At 40.7% G+C, this 10,671-nt stretch overlaps 1 pseudogene; it reads right to left on the reverse strand.

The window, feature by feature from the left end:
* Positions 1 to 1,150: 1,150 nt before the first annotated feature.
* On the reverse strand, positions 1,151 to 1,790 carry LOC100439947 (small ribosomal subunit protein uS7-like; annotated as a pseudogene).
* Between the last annotated feature and the right edge of the window lie 8,881 nt (positions 1,791 to 10,671).

The raw sequence follows: 10,671 nt of genomic DNA on the forward strand, positions 1-10,671 counted from the left end.
GATTCTGAAGGTAGATCACATTCTGTCTTGAATGCAGTAGGTAGACATATTTTTTTATCTGTGGAGATGTTTTATTTCCTTCCCACGCTTTTAACATTCTTTGTATTCTGTACTAAAGATCAAGAGCTAAACATTCCAATTTTATGTTTCTCCCATGGGGTACTTTTAAATTAAGTTGGTCTCTGGCTATTATATTTATTTTAATCTTTTGAGTTTGTTTTTCCCAACAATAAAGCCTGCAGTTTACTAATGTACTGTCAGATGATGTTGAATATGCAGGAGACAGAGCCATTATCTGTCTCAGTAAACAGATTTTTCTCAAACCAAAAGCTAGAGATTAGGTCAATAAGCTTTTATGGAAACTTGTTAGATTTTTCTTAGGAAATCATAAAGATTTTTCTTTCTAGCTCATTTTCAAATTATATGAAATGATCAGAATTAAAAATAAAAAATTTTAGAACTAATATTTTATAAAATTAGGATCATAAAACCAAGATCCAAATTGATTTTTAAAAATGTATATACCCAGTGTCTTAGGTCAAGTTTTCTAGAAGAGCCTGGAGAAGGGTTCTTGTGCATTAGATTTTTTTAGTAATAATAATACTAATATTTATTAAAGCGTTCGTATGTGCTAGACATAATGCTAAACAACTCACATGAATTATTTCGTTTAATTTTCAAAATAATCATATGAAGCAGGTTTTATTATATATTTTTTCAGATTTAGGGGATATATCTGCTTGTTTGTTATATGAGTGTATTGCATACTGGTGGGGATTCAGCTTCTAGCATACCCATTACCCAAATAGTGAACATTGTACCCAACAGGTAATTTTCCAAGCCTCATGCCCCTCTCTCTTCCATTTTGGAGTCTCCAGTGTTTATTATCTCCATTTTTATGCCCATGTGTGTCCACTGTTTAGCTCTCACTTATAAGTGAGAACATACAGTATTTGGTTTTCTGCTTCTGAGTTAATGGACTTAGGACAGTGGCTTCCAGCTTCATCCATATTGCAGTTAAAGACTTGATTTTATTTTATTTTTTTATGGCTGTGTAGTTCTTTCTTTCTTTCTTTCTTTCATTATTATTATTTTTTTTTTTTGGCTGCCCCAAAGGGCAGACAGGTTTATTGGTCAGCAGCCGGGAAAATCAATGGTTGGACTTGGCCACATGCTGCAGCTCTTCCTTCTTCTTGATGGCATAGGAATTGGAGAAGCCCTAGGCGGCAATGATGAGCTTATGTGCCAGGCACTCAGCAATGGTCTTGATGTTCCGGAAGGGAGCCTCACAAGTGCCTGTTCACAGCAGCCAGATGGCCTGATTCACATGGTGCAGTGGGGACACGTCCACAGCCTGTCGTCTCACAGTCCTGGCTCGCCCAATGCGTGTGGAGCCCTCCCAGGGACCACTGTTGATGATGCACCAGGGCTTGCAGAGGGTTCTTGCCTGTGAGCAGGTGTATGATCTCGAAGGCATACTTGACAAGGCGCACAGTCGTGAGCTTCTTGCAGTTGTTGCGGCCATGCATCATCAGGGAGTTAGTGAGGGGCTCCATAACTGGGCACTGAGCTTTGTGGAAGCGTTTGGGGGCATACCACCCTGCAATGTGAGGCAGGTACTTGGCATACTTCTCCGTCACTGCAACGTAATCCTGCAGGGAAATGTCATTGATCTGCACATCATCGGTGCTCCACTTCCCAAAAAGCTTGATGTCAAGGGTCTGTGCCACCGCTGGTGCTGCTGTCTCCCACTCGGTCATCCTGAGAGCATAGCCTGAGAGTCTCTGTCGCTCGGCATGGACCACGCGCCGCCTTGGCACAGAAAGGCAGAGCGGCTGTGTAGTTTTCTATTATGTATATGCACCACATTTTCTTTACCCAGTAAATCATCAATGGACATGATTTTCTGAAGGAGACGTCTCAGGAGAAGGGCAGGACAGCAGGCTAGGGACAGGAGAGCAGAGAGCTAGACTGGATATGGTCCCACCTGGAGCTGTATTTCAACTTGCACTTCAAATTTATTCCCATCTTGAGGCAAAATAGCTGACCTATGTTTCCAGGGCATGCAAAATCGCTGCATCCAGATGATGTCCGTGAAGGATTGTAATAGTAATGAAAAGTGGTTATGACGTGTGTTAAGTGAATCAGAGACTAGACAGGAATCTACCACAAACACAGTCTTAACCATGCACTAAAGTCTACTTAACCAAGACTAAAGAGAGTTATACAAAAGCATTATTCGTGGTTATCTCTGGAAGATGCAAGATCTCTAGAAGATGAAAGGTGGTCATTTTCTTTAATTTTAAAAATACATTTCCAAAGTTTTTACAGTGGACTTAGTGTAGTGAACAAGAACATGTTCACTACACTAGAACAAGAACACCTAATATGTGTTCAAAATCTTGTTTAGCAACCCAAGTAAGGTATGACTGAACAATTTACTTTCCATCCTTTAAAAGGGGGTTGATAAATTTTGACGCATGACCAAATCCAACTGACCATCTGTTTTGTAAATAAAGTTTTATTGGAACTCCTCACCTATGACTGCTTTTGTACAATAGCAGAACGGAATAGTTTCCACTCTGATAGGTTTAAAAGAGAGCATGTGGGTGAAAAAATCACTCAACTCTTACAATACTATTGTCACTTCCACAACTCACTTTATTTTCCATCAGAAGCACAACTAGTCCTTGCAGGCTCTTATTACAAAGAAAGAAAATTAGACTCAGTAATTAAAGTGTATTGCCTAAGTCCCCATAACTATCTCAAAGCATGTGGAACCAGACATATGTGTGATTCTCAATACACAACCTTTACAATCAATTCGTTGCTTCCAAGAAATCAGTAACTATCTATTTTCAGGTAAATCCCAGGTTTACAGAGTGGAACTAGGGAGTAGAAAAGGTTGCATATAAAGGTTCATTAGGTTTTAGCAGTATTACGTTTTTCATACAGGGCTAGTTTGCTCAAGTACTTTTGATCATTTGTGGACAATGCAGTTCAGGTAAATCCTACCGGGGATTATGTAAATTTAATGTTTGAATGCATTCTTTTGCATATTGGAAGCTCATATAACTTTTTGTGTAGCGTATTAGTGCAGGAATTCTTTTACTAGAAGTAAGAACGTAAAGCTTACCAGAATTCATTATTTTCATTCCTCAAGGTGAGAAATATTGTGCTTTTGTATTCTATTACATAATTCTGTGCTTTGGAGCAAAGACAATCTGTAACAGACATTTTATTCCACCTGTTTTTGCTATATTTACTGTAGTCCTATAGATGTAGGTTAGAGAAAAAAGTTAAAGTAGATGAATAAAATATACTTTCCCTGTCTTTTTTGGGGGGGAATCCTTAAGAATGAAATGTAAGTAGTTTTGTAAGTGTATGAAAGGCAACCTCTCAGTGCTGTTTCTCTGTGTTCTTTCAAACAGCTATTATATTCTCAAATATCTCAGCATGAATGATAGAACTCAGGAATGGTAAATATGATGGCTTAGGCTGCACCAGAAGGACAGAGCAGGGTCGTGATCCGTTCTGAAATGCATGGCAGGTGATATTTAGAAACAGGCTATCTGGGGCCAGGTACAGTGACTCACACCTGTAATTCTAGCATTTTGGGAGGCCAAGGCAGGAAGATTGCTTGAGCCCTGGAGTTCAAGACTAGCCTGGGCAACAGGCTACTTGCCCAGGCTAATCTTGAACTCCAGGACTCAAGCAATCTTTTGTAACAAGACCTCGTGTCTACAAAAAAAAAAAAAATTTTAAAGAAACCAGCCAGACATGGTGGTCTACACCTTCAGTCCTAGCTACTCAGGAAACTGGGGCAGGAGGATCCCTCGAGCCAGGGAGTTTGAGGCTGCAGTGAGCTGTCATTAGACCATTGCACTCCAGCTTGGGTGGCAGAGAGAGACCCTGTCTTTAGAAAAAAAAAAACTGTTTTAAAATTAAGAAATAGAAATAAGCTCTTTGCAAATAGTAAATGAGTTTCTTCCATATGTAAGGTGCCCTGCTAAGAAATGTGTAAATGAGACACAGTCTCCGTATTATGAGCTGAATATTTTTTGTAGAAGAAATACATGTTTTAGGCGAATACTTATAGTACAGGGAACAGGCAATGTAGTCAATGCGTTCAACAATAAATGATTAATTATTTCCTATTTACCAGGTGTTTTACTGGAAAGACAAACGGAGTACTCTTCACTCTCTGCTGCTTCATATTACAAATAATCTGCCTTAAGAGCATTGCTGAAGTAGAAAAATTAACCAAAACACAATTGAATGATTTTTTTCACTGGTGATGGGAAGAAGATCAGGGGTTGGATCGACCAACCAGTTCCCAGTATCATATTGGATTCTACTTTATCCTCCAGCTCTTGAAGTTAGAGGTGAGGAGAAAACTGAAGACCACAAGCCACACCAACGACTTGGGTGAATGAGCTACCGCAGACCACTGTCCACACATTCAGAATATCTTGCAAGATTCCATTCCTGTCTCCACCTTTCACTGGGTGAGTGATGGATATAGAAAGCCAGGCTAATGATGGTAAAGATGTGTACCTGCCACAGGATAGTCCTGTGTTTGGGGTGGTGCCCATGGTTGAGCTAGGACAGTAGGCAGCCTCTTCTTTGCATTGGTCATTTCATCCCTATAAATAGTTTTGCTTGGGGTACCTGAATTCAACTGTGCCAGGTCATTTAAGGCTAACAGTGAGGCAGGATATTTCCCTGACCCCTTCATGGGTGGGAACTGGAGTGCATGGGTGCTGGCAGGGGTGAACTCCACTCATTCACTGCTCCACCACTTGTGGGAGGGGGAGTGCAGGTGAGGGGGTGCAGGAGCCAGGGTGAGTGCTTTTGGGTACTAGCAACAGTGAACTCCATGCTGGCCCCATGGCTGCCTCTAGGGTAGGGTGCCTGTGACTCCTAAAGCCCTAGAGGAAGTGTTACAGTGGCCTTTTAGCTTTGCAATCTGCAGACGGCTTAAGTGTTAACAGCTCAGTGGAGGGTCAGTGTGACAGCCTTTTGTACTGACACTCATGGCACCCAAGTTCTTGTCCAGCGTCCAGGAGGAATGAGGTTGCACTAACGAACTGAAGATGGTAAATGCAGGGGATTTTTTTATTGCTGGTGAAAGTGGCTCTCAGTAGGAAAGGGAGCTGAAAAGGGGATGGAGCACAAAGGTAAGCTTCCCCTGGAGTCAAGCTGTCCCTCTGAAGTCAAGCTGCTTCTCTCCAATGTCCAACTGTAGTCTCTGACATCCAGCTGCTTCTCCTCTCTGCTGGCTGAGCCTGGGGTTTTTATGGGCACAGGATGGGAAGGTGGGGTGGGCCATGGGTGTTTTTGGAGAAGGCAAAATTCGAGGGGGAAAAGAAGGGTGTAAGTCCTCTCTTTGGGCCATGGTTCCAGGCTTTTCGGTTTGAGGGTGGGGACTTCACTGGGGACCCTCCCTTTTCTGCCCAGAATTTTCCTGCCTTCTATTTCTATCAACAGTATAGGAATGAGTCATACTCCTTGGACTGTGGTTCTCCAACAAGTTCTACACCAGGGTTAAGAGTTAAGATAGATGAAAATGTTAAAGGTGAGAGAAAGGCTGTCTAGCCTGGGCTGAGCTGAATCATGCAGATTTAGTAAAGCCTTAATCCCCCAGGCTTCAGGCTTCATTCTTAAGGCTCTGAACCTGAGTTGGAAGAAAGACTCTTCCCTCAACATGAGGTCATCATTCCCAAAAGAAAGCCTAGGACATTGTGATTGACTGAACCTAACACTCTAAGAATTAGTGGCTACCAGTTTGCTCATTCTTGTAGTCTTGTTACCCTAAGTCGAAAGAAAAGTGTCTCAACAATGAAAAGAAGAGGACCTTATTTTCAGGAACTTAATGGTCCAATAGGACCATAAGGACAGCACAACATGCATTTCATAGAAGCTTGGAGAAAAGTATTCTGTACTCTGACTACAGAAAATTAGTAAAGTCTATTGAGATAAGAATTTTGATCAGGTCCCCAAGATGATGCATGAGCTCAGTAACTAGATTGTGGGAAACAAGGTTTCCAGGAGAAGGTCACATTGAAGGTCAAAGATCCAGGGCATTTTATAGCTTATTCTCTAAGCCCTAAGATGTGTTGTTCATCTGAAACATATAATATATGATATAAAGTAATGGAATCTAAGTCTAGTAGGATAACTGGATGACAGCTCTGCTAACGAGTGCAGAGGAAGTCTTGCTGGTCTTTATTTTTGGGAATCCTTAAGAATGAAATGCAGTTCTGTAAGAACATGAAAGGCAATCTCTTAGCACTGTTTCTATGTGTTCTTTCAAACAGCTGTTATCCCCCTCAATGAGGTTAAGGAAAACAACACGATAAAAGGGAAAATGTAGCATAGTTCTTGAAAATGGCCTGTAGGCTGGGCATGGTGGCTCATGCCTGTAATCCCAGCATTTTGGGAGGCTGAGGTTGGTGGATTGCTTGAGCCCAGGAATTTGAGACCAGCCTGGGCAACATAGTGCAATCCTGTATCTACAAAAAAAAATTAGCTGATTATGGGGGTGCATGCCAGTAGTCCTGGGTACTTGAGAGGCTGAGGTGGGAGTATAATCTGATCCTGGGAGGTCAGAGCTGCAGTGAGCCATGATGGTGACACTGGACTTCAGCCTGGGCAACGCAGCGAGACTCTCTCTCAAAAAAAATGGCCTGTAACTAAAATTCGCATTATAAAATTGTTGAGTATTTTGGAGCTCACCCATAAGTGGATTTAGTAAGGAAAATAAATATCAGTAGTGGTTTTACAATTTTTGGTGCTATGGACCCAGTTAATGTATTTCATGGATAGTTTAATGTTCCTTCAAGAGAAAACCCCACATACACACAGGAGACACATCATAGGGACTCCAATTACATTATGGACCCAGGTTAAAAATCTAATTTTATTGTTTAAGATGAGAAAAGTAATTTCTTCTGGGGTGGTTCAATGGGAAAGAGTTGAAGAGGAAGCAAAAATGTAATATGCCTTTCTTAATGTGGGTCTCAGCAGAGTGGGCTACCCAGAAATGATTGTATTCTATGCAGAGTGAGGCCAGTGTATGCCAGTGTCCTCTGTGGAACTCATATGTGAAATCCTGTGCTGTACGTTTTCATGTGTGTCATCTCCTTTCAATCCCAGCACACTATCTAACATAGTTTCCACCACACTCACTCTAAGGATGAAGATACCACACTTGAGTAACTTTCCTGAAGATCACAGAGCTAGCTAACAGTGGAGATAGGATTCAAACTTTACTATCTACAAGCAGGATTTTTTTCACTGGACTGCTTTAACTCATCTTCTCCTCTTCTGATACTTTAAGAAAGGAGTGACAAAACTGTAGACGTAAGCCCACTTAAAGAAGCCCCAAAATTAGTGTTGCTCAGACAATCACACGGGGTAAACTCAAGTTGTGATGGCTGCAAGCACCAAGTGTTCCTTATGGATAAAGGAAATATGTCTTGTTTAACTAGCTTGGGAGACTTTTTCAATGTAGCCATGAAATACAAAGCAAAAGGTCGAATTTACAGGTATATTTACAGATATGTAAATTTACAGATATTACAGATATCTGAGTTGCCTAATACAGAATATAAGAGAATGATGTACATCAGATAATTATCCAATGAGAAAAGTGTCTTCCTATGCTTGTATTCGGAATTGTGCCCTGAAATAATGCATAGAAATAGTTATCAGTTTCTGATGGCTGTGTGCGATCAGTCTCCAGTGGGGTTTCTCAGTCCATCAAACTCTTGATTTCTCAGTTTAGCTGTGATCCCTTCTTCATCCAATAAGTGCAGCATACATTTGCAGAATGCTGGTGGTTTCTACCAGTCCACACTTTAGAAAATAATACTGCCAGCAAGACAATGAGTCATCTTATCCCCTTGAGTCTTTGACCACGGTGAGCATTTCAACTAAAATTAATTCAATAAATAATTATTGCACAGCTACAATGTGCTGAGCTGTGTTCTGGATACTGTGGAATACACAAAGATGGTTAGACACAGATAGATCCTTAAGATGGTTATAGAAGGGGGAAACCAAGTTTAAGAAATGCACCCAAATGATTGTCACAAAAGCAAGGTGATGTATCAGTTAGGAGCCAACCAGGAACAGAGGGAATTGTACCACTGATTGTACCATAGAGGGAAATGGATAGAAGGGATTTATAACACAAGTGCTGTCAACGTGAACAGAATGAGAGAATTCAGAGCCTAGTAACAGTGGAAAGCTGACACCAACCCTATACTGGATGGTCAAACGGAGAAGGCGATGTTAATAAACTCAATGGAAGCTGCAATAGTGAAGAGCAGGATTTTGAGCCATGCATGGAGAAGGTACATTATAAGAGGGCTGAGAAATATTCTGGATTTCCCCTTTTTCCCATCAGCGAATCTCCTGCTGGTGCATTCTAGCAGGAAGCCTGGTGACATGAATGTTTGAAAATAGTGTCTGCATGGCTTAGGCTCCCTATGATGCAAAACAGAGCTGGATAATGGGGAGGAGGGGATCTGGGGTGAGGCACTCCAAGGCGTGCAAAGACACTAAGTGATAAACTAATCCAACATTATGGAGATTCAAAGAGTCCAGTAGTTTAGACAAAATTGAGAGAAAGGATTCCAGGATCCTAGATTGTGGAGAGCTTTGTGTACTTGAGAAGGTCAATTTAGAAATGTTTCATATGTTTTTTTTTTTTTTTTTAAGGAAATTAAAAGTATCTAGAAATATGCTTCATTTTTCTCCTTTACTCCCTGTTCAGGAAATAGGAGAGCAAACATCTTGCGCATGTATCTTCAGGATAATTTTCAATCAGAGATACACTTACCATCTGAAATGTTTATCCGCTACTTGCTTTCCCTGCTTTTGTCTTTAGCCTTAGGTCGTTGTCATGTGTTGTTCTTCCTGATACAGGGAAACAATAACAAAGATAAAGCAGGCAAATGAGCTTCCTGGCTGGTTTCATCTGACTTTTACTCAAGGCTTCTCTCCCAAGATGTCCAGTTACTTAGGCTCTAGGCTGAATCTGCATAGTGGCATTTTGGTCTCTATAATTTTTCCAGCTGGGAGAGATCTATTTTAAGTAACAGTCATAATAATCTGGCTTGGTTTTATGGTCTATTTTCCCTATCTGAGCAACTCAGAAGGTTTCGGATGATTTCCATCAAGTGAAAAACTTCTTGAGAAGAAAAATGTGTATGAACTCTGGATCAGGGTTTGTCAACTTTTTTCTGGAAAGGGCTGGATAGCAAGTGTTTTTGGCTTTGTGGGACATGTAGTTTCTGCCACAACTACCCCACTATGCTGTTGTAGTGTGAATGTGCCATAGATGATAACATGAACAAATGGACCTGGCTGTGTTCCAATAAAACTTTATTTACAGAAAAGCAGGTGGAGGGTCACAGCTTGACCACAACTGCTCTAGATTCTAGACATTAATAATTAAGTGCACATATACAGATATATCTGCCTGCAAATATGCATGGTCAAATTTTATTCTAATAAAAAGGCTTTTGTGTTCTTCTTCTTTATTTATTTATTTATTTATTTTTAACAAAGCATAGTCTGTGTTGGCTTTTGATAAAATCAATAGTGTGAAAAGAAGATCTTTTCCCTGGCAACCTTTTAAGGTTAAAATTCCAATGGGGCATTCTTTAGTTGATTTTGCTTGATTATAATGTGAATTCTTTATTCTTTATTTTATTTTTATTTATTTATTTATTTTTTGAGATGCAGTCTCAGTCTGTCGCCCAGGCTGGAGTGCAGTGGTGCTATCTCTGCTCACTGCAACCTCTGCCTCCCTGGTTCAAGTGATTCTCCTGCCTCAGCTCCCCAAGTAGCTGGGATTACAGGCATGTGCCACCACACCCGGCTAATTGTTTGTATTTTCAGTAGAGAGGGGGTTTCGCCATGTTGACCAGGTTGATCTCGAACTCCTGACCTCAGGTGATCTGTCTGTTTCAGCCTCCCAAAATGCTAGGATTACAGGCGTGAGCCACTGCACCCAGTCTCTTCATTCTTTATTTTAAACACATACGCTTTATTATGACACTAGTATGTAATAATAATGGATATTACTATTCCTACTTTACAAATTGAAAAGCTAAGGCTCAGAGGAAATAAGTGATTAACTTAAAGACCTATTGTTATTAAGGGAGGGAATTGAAAGTTAGACTCAGATCCACGGACCAAATGTTTCCACATCTACTATGAAAATACTATTAAGGGTTGGGCACAGTGGCTCTTGCCTGTAATACCAGCAGTTTGGGAGGCAGAGGTGGCAAAATCAATTGAGCCCAGTAGTTTGAGACCAGCCTGGGCGACATAGCAAGACCTTGTCTCTACAAAAAATAAAAAATTAGCTGTATACGGTGGTGTGTACCTGCAGTCCCAGCTACTTGAGAGGCTAAGGCAGGAGGATCACTTGACCCCAGGAAGTTGAGGCTGTAGTGAGGTATGATCATGCCACTGCACTCCAGCTTGGGCAACAGGGCAGGCCCCTGTCTAAAAAAAAAAAGAAAGAAAGAAAAATAAAAATACTAATAAGGCTACATTTGTTTGTGAAGCATATTATGCATTTGATGCATTTGGTAAGAAAAGCAATTTATTTATTTACTTATCATTATTATTATTATTGTTGTTATTATTATT

This window comes from Pongo abelii, chromosome X (assembly GCF_028885655.2).
Source record: "Pongo abelii isolate AG06213 chromosome X, NHGRI_mPonAbe1-v2.0_pri, whole genome shotgun sequence".
NCBI classification, from domain to species: domain Eukaryota; kingdom Metazoa; phylum Chordata; class Mammalia; order Primates; family Hominidae; genus Pongo; species Pongo abelii.